Consider the following 19,064-nt stretch of genomic DNA (forward strand, 5'->3'; position numbering starts at 1 on the left):
ATGGATAGAGAGAACCAAAGCAATGATCCGTAGAATTTTCTGTCTTTTCCTGAGCTGGATTTTACCCACCCTACAACGATTTCGCCATTAGCTACCTACAGGTTGTGAAGTTGTTAAGACACCTGGTCAGGGTGGTTTCATGATGTTTATTATGCAGTTAACTAATGATCCTGCATCTCTGAAAAATTATTCATTAATTGTTAATTTAAAAATTAATTATTAAGCTCCTTTCTTTCTTCCCAGCCCAGGAGAGGCTGGGTTTTTTGTCCAGGTGCTCTCTTTTGAGATAACCTTTCCACGGTGTTTTGTTTCTGGGAAGATGCACCCATAGAAAAAAAAAAAAAGTTCTTCGAAAGTTAGAACTTTTATGGAGAAGTCCTTAAGAAGATGCTGATGCAATTCCTAGCTATCTGCCTGTCACCTGCTGGCTGACTGCTCTTCGGACAGTCTTGAGAATCACTCCATGCAAATGAGCAAAATGAAGCCTAATTCCATTAAATCTCTCCAATTGTTACTGTTTTCTACTATGCCTATATAAAATCCTTTACATGGATTCCATCAGGGTTGCCCCAAAACGCAGCAAACATCAGAGACCTCCAGGAATTGAAACCCCTCTGCATTTTCAGGCAAATGGGGGCAAACTGAAGCTCCCCAAGTCAACGCAGAAAATCCAGCAGGCTGCATCACCCAGTTTTAGTGCACATCAAGAATGTTCACATGACAGCTAAAGCAGAGTAGGTCATGTTCTGTGTTAAATCCCACCTTCAATTACTGCACACAACCGTCCTGTGCTGACCAACCCGATTAAAGGCATCTGTAATCAATAATCCTCTCCTGCTAGCCTGGATCTGGGATCTGAGACTCATGTGTATCTTCAGTAGGAAGGAAATCCAGGCAGGAAAACTCTGTACCCAAACTTTCTACCAAAACTTGGTACCACTAGCTTCAAGTTTTATTTATGCTATTATTCAGGAATCAAAAAGAATTTTCTTTCTTAATAGCTAATTATAGGACTGTTGAGGCAACAGCCTGAAATGTCATCAGTAAAAGTCTCTTCTAAGGTTATCTTATTAGAAGATCTGTTTATAGATTTTTGAAAATTATTTCTCGTTCTTTAAATCAACTTGAAAGTGACTAGCACCACATAATTTTCTATTTGTACTAATTACAAATAAAGAGCAATATTAGGATGAGATGGTTATAAATACAGCCTGTTGAGCAGCATATTGACATTATTTTATGAAGCTTAAGTTGTGCCAAGTTAAGAGTGGAACTTGGACCACGTGTAAAGAAACAGGTTTGATTAACCCTTGCCCTGCTAATAGCTGAAGACCATTTCCATTTCATTTAGAAAGTACTCTGCTACATTAGCATTTATATCATGCTTTTGCTGGTGGTCAAGGAGTTAACAAACATCTGGAATGTGCCTTCTAAAAGAACAGGAACACATTCAAACTACTTTTATCTTGGAAGTGATTTGATGTATCTGATCTTCTGTGGTATAAAAGTGGAGGGGCTGTCACATACAGCACCCAAGCAGTTTGAAGGGAAAAACATTTCCAGCTGTACCATACAGCAGTGTCCAAATAACTCAGAATACATTTAGCAAATGATCTTTTCATGAGAAAGGGGCTAAGCTGTATCACAGAATTGAAGGACAGCCAATATATATACACTAAAACTAGGATTTTAAATTTATTACTGAGTATTTGACAACTGGATTTTCTGAATTATGAGCTCTGTCCTCCAATTACTGAACTAACTCCTTTTCCTTTCTGTATCCCGAGCAGTAATAAAGGTTTGAGTTTGAGTGGAAGAGTTTTGTTTGATGAGTTTTTCTGTAGCCAGCTCCAACTAATACTTACTATGCTTTGGGCACATTCCAACAGGCAACTGGCTGGATGACAGTGAATTCACCTACTCAAGTTCATAAAATCTGAGAAAAGCACAAGGGGTCCAGCACTGAAATGAGCTGAATGGTGCAGAAATTATGTCAGTGGATTCACAGCACTGCAGCCCTTCAGTCATAGCCCAGGGAAGTCCTGGCTGTCAGATTTCCCTGTGGGTTAAACACTGCAATCTTTGACAATAAATGTTTGACTTCTTATTGGTGCTCCATGCACACACCGCCTTTGCCTACCAGGCATATTTACAACCTACAACTCAGCTGCAAAACCAATAAATTACTTTCTTCTCATCATTTAGTTTCTCACATTTGCAGTGAGACACATCTGCCAGGCTGCCCCTTGCTCCAGTGCTACTGCCCAAACTTTCCTCCCTTTCTCACTTCCTGCAGGCCAACAGAGCTACTTATAAATCCAACTCTCACAGAAAAAGTATCTTCAATTCAAAACAAAGGTATCTATTACATGAGTTAAATAATTCCTCCTTAGCTATCATTACCTATTAAGCCTTGAGTTGTATTATTGCAAACTTCTACTTGCAGAAACCAAAAACTATAATCACTGATCTCCTAGAAGTTTGCTCCTTCTTCCTCCTGCTTACTTAGGAATTCATCTTTCCCTTTCCTTTTCCTTTGAGGAGGGAGCAAAAGAGAGGAAGCAGCCTGTGAGTTCCTCCATGCTGGGAAATCATCTGCCACGTGCTTTTGGTTCCTGAAGCTTTGCTCAGTTAACGAGGCACCGAGTGAGCTATGAAACCACAAGGTAGCAGCTGCCGTATCTAGAGAACATCCTTCTCCAGCAGACATGTACAGCAAGCTTGCAAGTCCACTGGAATATTAAAAAACAAAACAAAACAAAACAACCTCAAGTAGGTTTTTTCCCATGCCCTCTAATAATTGAAGTCATGGTACACTTTCCCATTTGCCTTCCATGATTATTAAGAAAGAAGCAGTATCATGTGCCAGTTCACAAGGCTAAAAATGCACAGGGAGGAAATGCAAACTCCATCTTATCTGCTGTAAAACCAGCATTTTTACCCTTAATGCTTCACTAAAGGTGGGGAATATTCTTTCAAACAGAAGCTCTGTACTCTGTATACACAGAATTGACAGGCAAATGAGTTTCCAACACAATCCAGACTGGCAGAGCAAAGAGGAGGTCTCTGTCCCCACCAGCCTGCCGGCACCAAAAAGAACCGTCCATGTTTTAATTTTAATTGAAAACTTTGAACAGTCCAAAGGCTTATTCCAAAACTCTTTGAAAGAACTACAAAATTTATCTTCAACGATTATTTGTTTTCAAAGCACTCCATAGTAACAATATGTAGCTTGAAAATCTACGCATGAAATTAAAGTTCTCTGACAAAGGAAATAAAAAAAGAAATAGTTAATTTTTCAAAGAGTTCCCATTTCTGGCTGGCCTGATTTCTAAATGGTGCTTGTACCACTGATGCATTTTGCTGTCTAAATTTGGGCACTAAAAGATCTCCTGCTATTCCCAGGAACCAGCTGGCTCACGGGGCCTGTAGAGCTCCATTGTGTGACTTTCTTTTTCAGCCTTGAGAAACATTTCTCAGTGGTCAGATTTCTCCCCTTTCTTCCTAATTATCACAGAGACACCAAAGTTAAGTCAAGGTCCTTAACGTTAAGGATACTTGAAGTTATCATGTTCCACGATAACAAATTATTTTTTGAGGAAACAGCTTTAACGGTATTTGGAACATCTTATAGGTACTGAGGAACTGAAGATTAAATTGAGACGGTCTAAAATAAGCATAAAAAAAGAAAGTAAATTATTATCCAACATAAAATGCAATGGACAAGAGATTTACCCATTATATGCTTACGCTGCAGTTCTTTAGGTCAATTTTGCACCTATATACCATTGACACTATTAACGTTCGGAAAAGGCAAGATAAAAGTGACATTTAATTTATATTAAAAAATAATAATTGAAGGACTTGGATTAATTAAGCATTTTCTAAGCACTCGCTTGTAAGAGATTGACCAAAAACCACTTTAAGGCAGACAGTGGCAAGAAATACTACTAGTCTATTTTGGGATATGCTCAATGAAAAACTTGTCAGATGTCACAGTCAATAAGATACCTTTTATTTTAATATGTCAACACACAAGCGCTTACAAATGTAGTCTTTTACTGCCTCTTTGGAAAGGCACTTGACAGAGGTAGCATTGCACCATAATGCAGAAACCAGAAAAAGTCTCCAGATCCAGCTGAAATGACAACACTGGCAAAAATATCCTTAAAAAAAAAAGAGTAATCTGCAAGTCCACAAAATAAAAAACAACAAAACAACAACAACAAACCCCAAAAAACCCCTCAAATGCCTTACTGTATTTGAGAGGAACAGCAAGTCTGCATGCATCAAGCTAATGAAAGGACTGCTCAATTTATCCGAGCAGAAGCGCTTTAAAACCTTGATAGAACGTGCAGATGCTCATTAAACACTGCGAGCTGCTCACAGGCAAATGGGCACAACTTTCCCCCATGGGAACATGCAGCAGATGATCGAAGACAAGCCATGTAGAATAAAACTGGCTAATATGACAGTCAAGGCTGGAAGGATTTGCTGAGATAAGAAATGGTTCTCAGCGTTCTGGCAAGGGTACTGTTGTCACACGATTGTTGTCTGCGATTTCCATTTACAGAGAGTTTCACTGCTCTTTTTTGTTCCCAGAATTAGCATATCAGAAGACGAAGCCTGGAGTTGTTCTGTTTTGTTTTGTTTTTTTTTGCTTATTAACTACTCAAAAGCATGTGTTTCTATACCTTTTGATTCAGAGTACAAAGAAAAAAATGAAGAGTAGAATTCCATCCATTTTTCAAATTTTTTGCTTCCCTGAAATATACTTACAGGCTATCGTGGCTGATGAAATTACACAGACCCTGCTCAGGTCATCAGAGATAGTGCAATGGTGAGCACCAAGTAAATTTAATTTCACAACTACTATCACACAGTGGATTTGTGATAATTTTTTCAATGCAGCCATGCATTGCAGGAACAATTTCCTCCAAATTTAAAAAATTTGAAAAATTCTGAAAGTCTGTACAAAGATAAATTCAGCATTAGATATGAACAGGATAAATAAGAACAGATTGGTTGCATATAAAAATCTTGACTGCCTTCATAAAAATGATCTGGACATGGTTATTTCCATTGTACAAAGAAAATCATCTGTAATAGTCTGAGGCTTCCTAAGAAAAGTGATTTCACCAAAACCAAAAACGTTTATGTACCAAAGAACAAATAAGAACTATGTCAGATAATTAAAAGCTTTAAATATAGAACCAACCACCTCATAACTCACCATCAAGAAAGATGGCTATGTAAATACAGGAAAAAAACTGTCACAAGAAAGAGGGAAAACAGCTCTCCATGAATAAACAGGCACAGATACTCAGTGAACGGCTTCAACAGCGAAAAAGTGATGGCCATTAAAACCTTGAAGGAAAAACAAAGATTCGGTCTATGGATATGCATCGCCCCGCAATGTCACTGTGTGGAGATCAGCACAGAAATAGATTCCATTACTTTTGCTACATGCTGTATCAGTAAGGCACTGAACAGAAGCGGTGGTGCATTGCAAGTAGGAATGAAATGGAAGGCAAGAGGAGACGGAAGAAATCGGCAGTCGTTGGTAACGAGTAATAAAAGGGCGTTTCTTTAAAACTGCGTTGGGAGCAAAATGAGTCACAGCAATTTTTCTTGTTGATTAGCGAACAGAAGTGACTAGCTGTTAATAATGCTGTAAAAGGTAGAAGCAGTCAATAAATCTCTCTTCCTGTATCTGGAAAATAAGTCGGTAGATATGTCACACCACTTAATCATGATAACATTTATCTTTCATTCAAAAAGTAGCCAAGGGTGATGTTTAAATGAAGCTGCTGGATTCAGACCTTTCTAAAGCAGCAGGCCTGCATAAGCTTCAGGGCAACACCTTCAAAGAGGAGTTTGCAAGGAGCAATTTTTACCATCAACGTCAATTCTGAATAACTCTTTGAACAGCACAGAAATTCAACAGGTTTGGAAAAAAGCAAACATGCTAACATAGCAGAAATTAAGTAGGTAGAGACTTGTCACCTGAAATCAGCCCTGGGAAAAATCATGGAATAAGCAAAACAACTGTTTTTTAAGCAATTAAAGAAGGACTATATCAGTTACAAGTGTTTATGGTCTTGTCAATCTAACTCAAGATCTGTGGCAATGACATTACACACTATAAGGTTAATAAAGTTAAAGGTGCTGAGATGATAAATTTCCCTGAGGTATGCAAGTCAGTGGCAAGTAATCTTTTGTTTAAGAAATAGGAAAACTACAAATTTAATGCAATACATTAAATATATCAAAGATCAGCTAACTGACGGGTTTTAAAATTGAATTGGATGTTTTCCAAGCAGAGGCCAGAAAGGACTAAACATCCACCCAACTGCTACTGGACATAAATCCAGAAACAAAGAAAAAAGACCTTATTTAAGGAGTGAGGACTTTATCCAAGAAAGCAGCAAGTGAGAAGGACATGCTGCTCACGATGAGTGAGGGTCTTGGGCAGCCACTTGATGCTACTGCATCTTCAAAAACTTCTGACAACTGTCCCCTTGTCCAAGAAGGGAGAAGAGGCTGTTAGAAGAAACAACAGGCCAGTTGAGCTCACCTCATCTCCCAGGGAAATTATGGAGGAAATTCCCCCAAAGCCACCTCCAGGCACATAAAGGACAAGAAGGGGACGGGAAAAATCATCAGGGAAACACCAAGATCAAATCCTGCCTGACAAACCTGGTTGTCTTCCACAGCTTGGAGGATAAAGGAGGACTGGAAAGAGGACTGGTGACCCCTATCTCAGTAAAGCTATACTCACTACAGTACCTTGTATATTTGGATAAAGGATTTATAATGTGGGATCTTGAACCTTGGAGAGATCCAAAACCCAACTAGACGCAGCCCACAGCAGAGCTTTGAGCAAGGAAATTGGAGAACACGTCTCCAGCGCTCCCTGCCAACCTGAATTACTTTGATTCAGCTCTATAATCAACCGAGCGTAAGCTCCTAATACAACATTAGAGAGTCTTTAACCTTGCAGATTAAAGAAAATGGGTAAAAAAACAAGTTCACTGAATTCAGGCTAGAAATAAGGGGCAAAAGTTAACAGCAATGTAACCAGAACTTCAGTGACCTTGCCAGTGATGGATTGTCTAAGATGTAGTCAAAAATTAAGACATGAAAGTCAGAGTACTTCGATATCTTGCGTGCTCCAGAAAGCCTACGAGTTCATCACCATTCCCTTCTCCAGCCTTATAATTTGTGCATCTGTGACAGGGAAGTGATGGGTCTTCCCCCCCAGTCCTTATCCTTAGGAGAACTGTACTCTGTTATCCCACAGATGGAAGGAAGACATAATAAGGGAAGGTGAAACAACTGCAGCGCAAATAAACCAAGAGTAATGTTCCAGCATCCAAGAATTCAAGCACTGAAATTAGTCCCGGCAGAACATTAAATCACCGCTCCAGGATGCCATCAGAAGTAAAAAGCTGGGTAAACTATTAGGAACTCTACAATTGCAAGTATCACTTGGGGAGAAATTGTGACAAAAAGAAGTGATAGGCACATCACGTTGTGGGTATACAGCATTACTTCTTAAATGTTTATATGCCCATAGCGTTTAGAAAACAAACGCTTCGTGCATAAAGCGACATAATAAAAATTCTTTGCACTTCATGAGACCTCATTTTTACTGAAAATATTTTTCCCTATGAACATTTGATGTAAACATCTTCTAGTGCCAAAAAAAGTTAGAAATTAAAAAAAAAAAAAGTCACTAGTAAAAAAACCTGGAAAACACACAGAATAGTCAGAGCATAAAACTTTGCCTGTAATGCTTATATGGGCCCAAAATAACAAGATTTACAGGATTCCTTTTGCAACCTTCTCCAGTGAAAACAGTATTTTGAAAATTTTATTCTTGATTATGATGTTACTCAACGCACTGAATTGCATGGATGCAATTTCAAAATAAAATTGATTATGATTGGTCATAGCATCATAGGCAATTTGAAGAAGTTAATTACACATTCAAAGTGCTTCTGTCTTCAAATTAAAAAGAGAACTGAGACCAGCATTACTTAACGCAATTATATCCTTTTACTCGTGCATTCTGACCAGCGCAAAAGTTAGTTCCTACCACCAAGACAGTTCCATCGTAAGATCCTGTTGGGTTTTTTCCCCCCAATAACAAATGCTAAGCCCAATGGATTGGAGGTATGAAAGTCCAAGATATTGCCAGATGTTGAGAAAATAGTTCCACAAAAGCTTCAGCAGTTCACCCCTATTTGGATCTGCCCACTCAAACACTTGACACTTAGGGACACACATTTCCCAATTTAAATATAGGCAAAGACTCAACTGCCACGTGCAGTTATCTTTTATCCTCTCTCTGCTATCAGATCCTGCTTTCATCTCTGGCCACCCACACACACAGCCTCATGGTTTGAATTTCAATGGAACAGACATTCTGTGATGTCCACAATCTATACAGTCCTTGACATATGCACTTCTGTCACTGCTTTCTAAGGACTTTTCTAACCCCACCTCATGAAAATAGGGCCAAATGGTTCCCCATCCTCAGAGAAAAATGAAGAGGAGATGGGAGAAAATCCCCTTCCTTTACAAAAGGGAAATGATTTCCCTGTATCAAATTGTGAACTGGCAACCACAAGAGGTGATAAAGCCAAACCAAAGGTGGAAAATGCCTGACCAAACCAAAGGTGGGAAAACATATTTCCCAGATCCTTTTCTGGTTGTTTTTTGTTGTTGTTGTTTGTTTTGGTTTGCTTATCTGCCTTTTTTTTTTTTTGGGGGGGCGAGGTGTGTATTTTTGTTCGGTTTAGAGGGGTTTGTTTTGTTTCTAGTTTTTTGTTTTCCTAGATTTAGTTTTCTACCATACTTGTTTTAAAAAAAAAAAAGCTAAGCCATCAAATAAAGAGCATCTTCTACATAAATACTACTGGGTTTTCTTGACTGTTGTGCAGAATGAACATCAGTTACCACATGGCCACAATTCCTGAGCTAGTGGGTTATGAGCCTGACAGTGATCCTACATTCTGGTATGAGGATATAGAATGCTGTAAGGAAAGATGGAGTAAAAAAAGGAACTTGTAAATACATTAGGAGCAATAAAAGGAGAGCAAGGGGAAGAGGGAAGGGGAAGATCCTTTGCTTGTAAGTAGAGAAATGGACACAACTGATGCATTCAATGCCTTTTGGCTTCACTCTTCACAAAAACGTCCCATTGTGAGCAAACCCTTAAGCATGATCAAGTTCAACAAAGAAAAAAGATGAAAAAAACCCGAGCTCATACCCTGAACTTGGACCAACACAAATTTAAGGTGCTAGAGCAAATTACCTCGCTGCACATTCAGTAAAGCACTGGAACAGAGCAAGAAGCAGCAGAGTCCATGAAGAGGGGGGGCTGTTTCCAGATAAGATTAGATATCAGGCTCAGGATTAAGTGCCATTACTCAGGACAAGCTAGGACTCAGTATTTACCAAGATGCTGCTTTCTGCTTAAGCTGACACAGATAGAGCAGCTGGGATGTTCCAGGTTATTCCCTGCTTCAAGGGGGCAAACACATTAATCACAAGACACCCTTGGCAAGAGCCCAGCACAAACAAGGCTGATCAAAAGAAAAAAACTCTGTGAAGAAGATGCGGGGCTGTCAGTAGCTACTGGATGTTTGAACTTTTCCAGTTTGAGTCACAGACTGAGCCAGCAAAATCGGTGTACAGACAGGGTGCCTGCTTGGGCTAAAGGCAACAATATAGAGTAATGCTTTTTTGCTGCTCAAAACTTTCTACAGCTCCTCGTTTTTGGGCCTTTTTTTTTGCAGAACTATAAAGCTAAAATGAGCACCTGCCTAAAGCAAATACAGAAATAGGATCTCTCAACCAGTAATTTATGTTACACCAATCTTCTGCGAGGAATGTAAACAAAATACAAAGTGCTATTTTAGCGTACGTGCAGCCTCTAGGGTTGGTTTGTAAAATGTGCTGGACCAGATTTTCAGTATCAGACGCAAAAGTTATGCCAGGAAAAAAAAACCCTCAACGCAAAGCAGACTTCATTGCACGTAGCTGTCCCCCTCCAGGCAGAAAGTGGGTCCTGGTGCACACAGTGACCTGTCCTCAGCATGTCATTCTCTGTTTCTCACAATTAGCAGGGCATTCGGCCAGAAAAACACAAAAATATGAGCTTCATCCCATTGCCTTGGTATTGTCATATATTTGGCTGGTGAACTTGAAAATCTTCGTGCTTAATTCCAAGTACACGCTGCCACAGATAAACTGGCCAAAGAATAAAATGCAAAGTGAAACCCGCCTTGAACCCCAGAAATGACAGAGAGGGTGCACACTGGCTCTAGGTTTCAAAAAGAAGAGCAATTGTAATTAATTTCTCTTCTTCCGTGAAAAATTATGTTTGAACGGATCTTAAACACCAGACACCTGATCTTCACAGCCATTTGTGAGACAGGTAAATATCCCATTTCTTTTTATGGAAGCAAGTGGAGACAGCTCAAGGTCCTGGTTGGAAGCATTTCAGCCCCTTGGAATCATTGCATTGCTTCAGCACTAATTCTGTGAAATAGCTGCTCTGATATGGAAGGAAAGGTTCACAGGTGGGCTTTAAACGAATCCTCTTAGGCTCACAGTGCAAATCATTATCAGGAATTCAATTTTATCACAGGTGTTTTATATGCTCAAACCATTACATTAAGCTACTGTGAGGACCTATGATAAGGTAATAAAGAAGCACCTGAAAAACTTGTTAAATTGCTTTTTTCCTTACAGATACCCACAGAGACGGCTGAGTTTTTCAAAATCATGGCATTCTACAGATTGCTCTACACAGACAGGGTCACAAATCCACTCCAGCCCTTTGGCTTTGGGCCTATAAACAATTTGAAGTGAAAGAAAGGTTTCATTCTAGCATTATGGTCAACAGGGATGGGGCTAATACAGAGTGACTACCAGGGCTGCAGAAAGTGAACAACAAAGGAAATGCCTGAAAATACAGAGGGAAAGGGCTGGCTCATGGAGACCACATGATGTGCACCACCCTTACAGAGTCCATTTGGGAAACAGAGCCGGCTACACTGAGGCCAAACTGCAGCAGATGGGGAAAGAGACACGAGAAGACTCACGGCCCAAAGAAAATTCAGACACAATTCTTGTGCTACCATTTAGATGAGAGGAAATGGTTCCTCCTGAGTCAGAAAACCCTGAAGAGGTACCTAGCAACATCCCCAGCCTTCAGTGCTTCTCCTGGGGAGGGCAACTTTTTTGCCTCATTTTTAATACCATCCTCACATTCATTGCAGCTTATCACACCCTGGCATGTGTTCAAAATCAGGAGCCTGGGTAACCAGCCAAGGTCATAGCTCCTGAGAGCCACCCCAGAGTCCCCAGGTGTGAAGACATGTATTTTTTTTCTGCTAGGAAACCTGCTAGTTCTTTGGATGCAGCTCTTGATGACATTGCTGCACCTGAGAAAGCCACGGTGTGATGATAACCAAATGGAAAAGGCGGCCAACAATATACCCAATTTTGCTTAAAATAATTAGCTACAAGGCTATTAAAAAATAATCAGTACAACTCACAGAGAAAATGGACAGTAGTCTACAACATGCTGTGTCACACCCTCTCAGGGCAGCTATTTTCGATCTGTGTCACAGATTTGAGAAGCACTAGAAGTACCTGAATTTACCCAATGCAGTAGCATCTCAGGAGCTGAGTATCCACAGTACCAGATTTAGTCTTTTTCAGCAGCTAGGATATTCTCTCAGAGAGGAGAAATCTGCAGAAGCGCTCAGAGGGCAGGTCCTTGCTCTGAACCACCACAAAAACCTCACTACCTTCTAAAAAAAGTGCCTGAGCCAACAGGTCCATGCCACAGGGCAGTCAGTAGAGAGCTGTTAACAATCTATATCTTCACATTTCCAGCCTGACCCTCTTTACACCCCTAGGCAGAGATGTCTATTAGAACAAAAAAGCTTTTAGGCAAATAAAAGCCCCTCACAGAAGGAAGATTTGATTTTTTTCCTGTGGCCCGATGTCTTACTTTTGTCACGCTGTCTTGTCTGTGCTGCATTTACCTCACTAAAGGCGCTCACAATATTTAAGTCTTGTAAAAAAACCCTGTGAAACAGGGATTCCAGATGTTATTATTTCTGAAATGCTTGGCAGCACACTCCCCCCAACCTTTTGAACGTTTCATTCCCGAGTTATTTATGCACTAAAACAACTTCTTAAATCTGTTGCCAACCATTACTAAACAAACTTACTCTCAGAGAAGCTCTACACTTTATGATAAATGCTGAGAGGAGATTAAGTGCTGCTGCAGCATCACTCCTGAGAAATCATGGAGAAAACCATCAATTTATTCTTGTCATTGTAACTAATGCTTATCCATGGGCTTCAATAAATTCAATACTAGCTTTCAAGGAAAGCGAAGCCAGCGACTTGTAAATATTATACAACCTATCAATTAAAATATTGTGATAATCTGCTCATGAACGGTGAGTTTGATTATTACTCTTCAAAAAATCAATTAGTTTTTGTCAACCATGGTCACTTTTAGAAGGAAAGACACAATAGGGCATCAAAATACTGACAAGAAAGCACTGATTTTTTGGGCTTTAAATAAGAGGAATAACGTGGATTAGCACCAGGAATTAAAATGGTTGGCAATGACAGAGCTTGCAAAATTTAATGCCTTTCAACTTAGACGTGCTCATTACAAAATAATGCTCTCCTGAAAACATCACTAGATCCGAGGGCCAACATCCCCTCTGCTGCACAAACTCCACTGACACAACCAGGGAAGGCTACAGAAGAAAGATTTCTGACAGTAAAATACGACAAGCAAAATTTTCAGCTTATTGCTTACAGTAACTCAAAACTATCACGGGCAGCGAAGTCCCAGGCGGAAGAAATGAGACGTCAGCGCCTGGACTACAAACAGTAAATGTCAGAGAGGCACTTGCAGCTTCTTACAAATATGTCGCAGGTGAAGCAGACATCTTACAGAATTCAGACAGGTCCTTTTGCTGTGCTACAACCCTTAGACCTACATGTGTATGCCCTTGAATTTCATCTGTTCATGTGTGAACACAGAAGATTTAGTCAATGCAGTTTTATGAATCTGGAAGCATTGTGCTAGATGTGATGCCACTAAATCTTATATTGCTTCCTAAACCAGGCTATGAGATACTGTTTTAACTCTTGGGGATGCCAAGCTGAGAAAGGAACATGCTTTCTGTTGCTAAAATGTCAAAACCCCAAAACAGACAACATTCCCCTCTGTCATTAATATAACTGGTGTCTGCACGTGTCACACAAAATGAGATTTTATTAGTTTTCTGTATTTCTTACCCACCCCCAGCAAAACTGGTGCATTTACATGGCTGTAAAAAATTGCTTGTACCAATTCCAAATAATTTGCTGATTATTTTGTACTTTTCTGTATTTACCTATCTTCACTTAAAACAAAGTAAAGATATAATTTCCAGTCCTTATATCCTGGAAACCTCTGGGCGGGAGGCATTGGTTAGAAACATTATTTTTGTGATACAAATCATTGCTGCAAACTGTTGTCAGTTATTTTCCCTCTCCTCCCTTTCTTCAAACTGCAGTTAATCCTCCAAATCATTTCCTACATCCAGCCATTCCCTCTTCCTGCCCTGGGGATAAATGTCTCAATCTCCTTCTAATCATTCATCACCAACCTCCTTCGCCTGGCTGTTTTGTACCAAACCATCCCCTACGCAAAATGATTTTATCCAGTTTTTCACTCTTACTCAAGACTTTTAGAGACGTCGACTGCTATTTATCTACCTATATTTCATAGGCTCAAGTAAAGCTATGAACAGTAAAAAAATTAAATTCTGCTTTGTACTATCAGTTTACTACCCAAAACAGAGACCAGAACTTTGAAGAAAGTGAATTCGATAGGCTGGGTTTTTTTTCCTCCCCCTCCATCTCTAAAATCTCAGCCAGTGCCAGAAATGGTGGGAGAAACCCATGTAGGGGGGAAAAAAAAATCAGGGAAAAATACCCAGCAGTACAGTTTTAGAAGGAATGATAAGTGATGGAGAGATGAGATGTAAAGGGCTTTTTCTGAGATCTGAAAATTATACTGTCTCATGCTCTGATGTTGACAGTGGATTTCTGGGTGTTGGGGATGAAATCTGAGCCCATTCCACTGTCAGTGCACAGCAGTGATGGGAAAGCTGCTCTGCTTCTCTCATTCACTACTTTAGCAAATTCAACTCATCACCTTTTATCTTCTCTCTTTCAGATACTCAAAAATTATGAAGCAACTTTAGACAGCAGAGTGTTTTTCATGTAAACCATGCCCAATTAATTCATTGAATTAATACAAACCAGTGATCAAGCCCCAGCCCTACACAAATTGCAGAGAGCGGCAGAATGACACGTGGCCATATCACAGCACTGATTTTTAAAATAAACCCCCAGCTTGAGTCAATAATGAAATATGCTTAAAAATCAATTACATGCCTACTACGTGGTGATTAAATCTGTAAAATGAAGAAAATCCATTAAAACTTTGATACTTAAACACTCCCAAGTCACTCACATCTCTGTTCCTGAAATTCAATTGCATGCCAAGACAATATATTTGACTCAAATGCAGCAGCAGAAATTCATTTACAAGTCTCAAAAATCCCCCCAAGCAATTTTTACCAAAATCTGCAACACGGAAAGGCGGCGGATAAGTGGCCTCAAAGTGCCTCAAGGCTAACATTCAGACTTCAAAGGAAAATTCTTGTTGTGATGTTAAAATGCAAGGGTAGATGATGTCTGTGATGATTTCTCAGGCTGGAACTGTTGACTGATTAATATCAGTTCCATCTCTGCCTAATCATCCATTTTTGATTGCATCGTAACAAAAATTCACAGCAACCTTAAGCCTTCCCCCCCAGGAAGTTGTTAGTACAAATTGTTGATGTTAGGCTGAAATGGCACATGAAAACCTTGTCACTGAGAAAAAAAACAAACCCAGGTCCTGGCTACACCACCTGCAGGAAAGCAGCACTGAGAAACACTGGCTATTAGCCAAGGCTGGGGATCAAGTGACTAGTTTGCATCAATGTCCTAATGTTTTAAAAAGAGAAACAATCTTGAGTTTCAGGCTGTGCAGCTGTCAGGGAAGAAAGGGGGACTACCTATTGCTTTGGTCCAGATGGCAATCCCTGTCGCTGTGGTCTTCAGAGCATCACCGAAAACGACACTGCATTGTTCTCTTCTTAATAGAAACGCAGGTAAAAGCACGGCACAACAGTGATTTATTGTACACAAGTGTACAGCAAGCCTTAATTACCATTATCACTGCTTCTTCCAGGTGCAGTCAGTAGCAAAAAGAACCATTTTCAATTATCCATGGATTCCTCTTTATAATTTAAATGCCACCACCCAGGTCCCCACCCAGAAATACGGGAAGCCTTGATAACTTCCCTCGAGCAAACACTATAGGAAACATTTCTTTCCTGAATTGAAGGGTTGCTTTATTGAATTGCAGGGTTTAAACCACTGAGAATTCTGCTGGTATGTGGGAAAGGAAGAAACATGAGGAAAAAAAGAGAGGAAAATGAGCAAGCAGTAAATCAGCATAAGTCTTTCAAGTGACATTCCAATCCCCAAGGGCACCTGGTAATTGCCTTTAGCTTCAGCTCTCCTCCCATGACATTGGGTGGTTGATGATGAAAAGCTTACCAGTGTTAGCCACGTGTCACCATTTTTTTTCCATGCCCAGGTGCACATACAGGCTGGAAGAAGCTGAGACTCTCAGAGAAGCCTGGAATTGCAGCAGATAACTCTGGCCCTAGGGGATGTGCAGCTCAGGGAGCTCCTTTACCACCTCACCAGTCAACTACAGGACTGAGCATCCCATGCCAGAACGGCTCAGGTAGAGATCTAACCATATACTTCAGAGAATACTTGAGTACTTTACTAGACTTTAGTCTAAACTCCAAGCTACCTCCAAGCTACTTTGAGCTCTCCTGCCAGCACTGAAAACACTGAAGTTTCTGGGGAAAAAAATACAACAGGTGAAAGCACCAAGAGTGGGAGGCCTTGCCACCATGGAAACCATCAAAAATAATACTAATAGTAATAATAATAAAGCATGCTTTTAGTCAGTTGTTTTCTTGCCATCTTCCTGACTTGAAGTGGTTACAGCCATGGGCACCCAACAGATCTTCACCTACCAATGCTGCATACTCTCTACTTTGACTCTTCCATTTGATGTTGAATCTGCTCCACCAAGAACACCAGAAACTGATTCTGCACTTACAAAGCCAACAGACACATTGAATCCTTTCCAGGCCATACACAATTGAAGGCAAACAGAAAATTAAGCCCTGGGTTAAGTTTCATTCAAACACAACAAATTGCTGTACTGCTGTAAACATGACATTCTTAACCAACAGACATCAACCCCCAAAATATTACCATCATTGAGTACTATTTGACTTGGCTATAATGGGTTCTATGCATACTGTGTATTCTACAGAGTATTTCTACATTTTCACAGTGACTGGCTGATTGGGGATTGGAACTAGATGATCTTAAAGGTTCCTTCAAACCCAAACCATTCTATGGTTTTATGATCTTTTCTTCTACAACTTTAAAGTGAGAGAATGGTATAATCCTTCCTCAAGTTTGCCACAAAGCAGCGCATCAGGAAAGGGGCGTTTACCTCTTTAAACTGATTTTATCCCCCTGTTTTCCTGCTTGCAACATCACCATCTAACAGCATGCAGAGAAACTGCGGCAACTGTGATGCAGTTTCAAGAAAAAAAAAAAAGAAAACCTGCTTAAATCCAAGCTGTGACTAATGGCATGCATGAAGCTGGGCAGTGTTGAAGTGTTTGTGTGAAAGTGCCACGTACAGGTACAAACAATAGATTCACATCCTCCTCTCCCACTCATCAGACACACCTGCTTGCCCCACTGGGGGCCCTGAAGAGAAAGGGACCTTTGCAAGGTGCCCCCAGGGTCGATGTGTAGATAACTTTATATATCTGGGAATTATAAATGGCATGCTGTACAATGAGCTGTTAAAAGCACTTCCTCACCATTTACTCTCCCGACTTAGTTTAAAGGATTTGTGAGGTCTCTGATGTTAAAACATATACGGAACGTTAAAGCATTCCAAACTCAGTTAACACCAAGCTTTGGGGTTGGCAGTGATGCTGTGTTTTCACCTGGACCACTATAAAAGTATGCCACAAATTAATAATACAATTATGCAAATACTGAGTAGAGGTATTTTTATATTTAAGGTACTTTACCCCTCATCTTTTTCAGACAGGCATATATTTGAGATGCTGACTAGAAAAACATCCCAAAGTTAGGCAGTTTTGTTGGCATTAACCAGAAAGACTGGGTAAATTATGGAACCAATAAAACTGCCAAGATTTGTACTTTTCTAAACTAGCTGCTGCATTCCTGATTTATTAGTGAGAACTTCACAAGTTTTTCATAAAGATAAATAAAAGCACATGGACAGGAGAATAATACACAGACTTGACAGCTCTAAAATACACTGTTTACACTGAATGGGGAGAGAGCAACATTTCAGGTCATACTTTATATCTAGCAGAGCAAAAAATCAGAACTGATAGGACTGATAACCACTGTAAAGAGTGCAAACTCAGTTTCCTAAAGATGGAAAACCTTTAGATACAGCTGACCAGTGTCCAGCTTTAAAAAAATTAATGATCCCAGACCTTTCTCAACAAAAATCAACAGGCCTTTGGGAATGGGAAGAGAGCAAGATCTCTCTCTTGCAATACGACAAACAGAATGTAAAAAGTAGGACAGTAAACTGATTAGGAAGATTTGTGCATCATTAAAATAATGCCCCTGGGCTATCACCTCAATAAATACAGGACAACAAAGATGATGATACTTTATCCTACAAAACTCCCTCTCTGTGACTCATACGCTGCAATGGGCAGCACTTAGAGAGCTGTGAGAGCAGGGAACAGACAAACACAACAGGAGAAGCAGTTCAACCAGTTCTCCTCCACAAAGAACAGCATCAGCACAGATAGTAGCTTACAAACGACATTCCCGCAGCCTGGCAAGATCAGTGCCAGCCCTGCCATTCGATTTGCTGCGGTCAGTCTTCTCTCATGTCCCATCACATCATTTCTTGGCCATACATGCCAAATACTTTTTCACTTTGAGGACTGAGCTGTCATTTTGCACTTTGTTACCCTGCCCTTTAACTGCCACTAAAGTGACACTGATGTATATCCCAGGAAAGGGAAGGACAATTCTTTAAATTATCCTGTGCCAGGAGCTCATTCCCCTTTAAATATTAAAGCTGCTGAGTTGCTATTGCCTTGTACCTTATTAGGGCTAACACTGACAATGTTACACAGTGCACTCATTAACTGGTTTTGCAGTTAGAGCATCTGAAGCTAGTATCTAATTGCCTGGAAACACTGTTTTCTAATTCAAGTCCTTCTCTTTTCATTCTACACATACTTAAAAAAAGAGTACGTTCAGTATCTAGAAGCTGTTGCACAAACATGAGCTTTGCCTTTTTTTTTTTTTTAATCACTATAAGCATATAAATGGGGATATATAAATCAATACTGAATTTTAAAATTAATGATTAAAAGTGAAATTTCACCAAATATTAAAAAAAAAAAATCAAACAAACAAAAAAAAAAATCCAAACAACAACACACACACACAAAAAAAACATCTCAAGAAACACATCTTTGATATAACAGAAGAACTACTGCTAAATACAGCAAAGCCTTGGCATGGCAGAGTTGATTTCCGGACAGAAATAATAAACAATACCCCTGAAATAATAAAAGTAATTTGCAGAAAAAGCACATATTAATGAATTTAGCAGAGGTTTACCCTTTCAGGGATCAGATTCCAAGCAGGGACAACCTTTTCTTGGGAGCAGAGTGTGGCTCTTGCAGGCAGTTGGGATGGGTGGGGATGGCAAGGACAGCAGACGGTAGCGACTGCAGGCAGCACCTGCACGGAGCTTTCCACTTGCATCCTCCAACTCTTTAAGATCAATTCCCAGTTAGTTATCC

General features: G+C 39.9%; 1 protein-coding gene across 7 annotated transcripts in view; it reads right to left on the reverse strand.

Moving 5' to 3' along the window:
• Window positions 1–18,953, reverse strand: part of LUZP2 (leucine zipper protein 2) — an 84,762-nt gene extending 65,809 nt beyond the window's left edge. For 5 of the 7 annotated variants that reach the window (XM_040057303.2, XM_040057301.2, XM_040057295.2 and 2 more), the window contains exon 1: window positions 18,880–18,901. The gene's annotated coding sequence lies outside the window, so the exon portion shown is untranslated. Of the gene's footprint in view, window positions 1–18,879 lie in introns of all 7 variants that reach the window. The other 2 variants (XM_058424158.1, XM_058424156.1) reach the window with 2 other exon arrangements.
• Between the last annotated feature and the right edge of the window lie 111 nt (window positions 18,954–19,064).

Source organism: Hirundo rustica, chromosome 2, assembly GCF_015227805.2.
Source record: "Hirundo rustica isolate bHirRus1 chromosome 2, bHirRus1.pri.v3, whole genome shotgun sequence".
NCBI lineage: Eukaryota > Metazoa > Chordata > Aves > Passeriformes > Hirundinidae > Hirundo > Hirundo rustica.